Source organism: Elephas maximus, chromosome 7, assembly GCF_024166365.1.
Source record: "Elephas maximus indicus isolate mEleMax1 chromosome 7, mEleMax1 primary haplotype, whole genome shotgun sequence".
NCBI lineage: Eukaryota > Metazoa > Chordata > Mammalia > Proboscidea > Elephantidae > Elephas > Elephas maximus.
In genome coordinates, this window is record NC_064825.1 from 62,511,528 (window position 1) to 62,513,128 (window position 1,601).

The 1,601-nt window shown below is 40.7% G+C and overlaps 1 pseudogene; it reads right to left on the reverse strand.

Annotated features, from left to right (window-relative positions):
- Positions 1-657: 657 nt before the first annotated feature.
- Positions 658-1,601, reverse strand: LOC126079425 (olfactory receptor 502-like; annotated as a pseudogene).

The window sequence follows — 1,601 nt, forward strand, 5'->3', positions numbered from 1 at the left end:
TGGGAACCTTATTAATTCCCTCAGAGGAAGTCATCTCTTCTGATCTGATTGAGCGATTTACAGATTAGTTAGGGTGTTCTCGTCCTCTTAGATTGGGGAGCCCTTATATCCAAGGCCAGAGTCAGAATCCAGAAACACAGGCTGGAATTTTAAGAGTACACAAAGACCAACCCCAGCAGATAAGATTTCTCCAAGCACAATGTGTTTAGCAATTTTCCTATGTGGTTCTACTTTGTTATTTCCCCTCAGAAGGTACTCAGTCAAGGCAAAACTAGGATTATCAGGCTCATCTCAGCATAATCTGCTATTGAAAATGAACATATCTTTAAAGGTTTGGCAGTACAACAACCCTAACTTATGACATGGAATTTCTTTGAAAAATAATATATAAATAAAACATAAGAAGGATTTTAAGCAGATTAAGATTTTCTTCATGTGAACCAATTTGTGATTCTTAATTCTAAATACAGTTTAACTTATTAAAGCTAGCTCACTAGTGTCTCTGATTTACTATCTGAAGATTCATACCCGCATATACTATAAACCCCATACTGGCAAATTATATGCACATATATTTTGTCCACAGGAACCAAATTTCTTTTAATTTTACATTAATGGTATATTATCACATCAAACTGTACAAAATCAGAGGTTTTGTTAAGAGAATATTTTTCTACCAAGCTGTCTCTTGAGAACACCCTTAATCTCATTATTCCTGAGATTGTAGATGAGGGGGTTCAACATGGGGATCACCACCATGTAGAACACAGACACCACCTTGTTCTGGTCAGTAGAGTAGCTGGACTTGGGCATCACATAAATGAATGCAATGGTCCCATAGTACGGACTGACTGCAATGAAGTGGGAGGTGCAGGTGAAGAAGACCTTGTGGCGGTCCTCAGTGGAGCACATCTTCAGGATGGTGATGAGGATATAGATGTACGAGATGGCTATGACAAACACTGTGACCACAGTGATGGAGCAAGCAGAAAATGGGTGGCCACTGTAGGGATACTGACATCAGAACAAGAAAGCTCAACTAAAGGAGCAAAGTCGCAGAAAAAATGATCGACCTGATTTGGTCCACAGAAGAATAAAGAAAAGAAGGAAATCGTAAAAGAGGAAGCATTGAGAAAACTACCTAGGTAAGCCACAGAGAATAACTGATCACACACTTGCATGGACATTTTAGTTGAATAAAGCAGTGGGCTGCAGATTGCTACAAAGTGACCATAGGCCATGGCAGCCAGAAGAAAGCACTCAACTGTCCCAAAGAAAGCACCTGAGCCAAGTTGGATAGCACATTCAGAATAGGAGATTGTATTTGTCTCCACCAGGAAGTTTTCAAGCATATTGGGTGTGACAGAGGATGAAAAGCCTATGTCAGCCAAAGCCAAGTGGCTCAGAAAAACATACATAGGATGATGGAGCTGAGGAGAGATTCTGATCAGAATGATTGTGCTGAGATTGCCAGATATGGTCACCAGATAGATGCACAGGATGACCATAAAGAGGGCGACCGGAAGGGTAGGATCTTGTGTTAAGCCCAATAAAATGAACTCTGTCACTGCAGTGTGGTTCCCATCCACCAGGGAATCCAT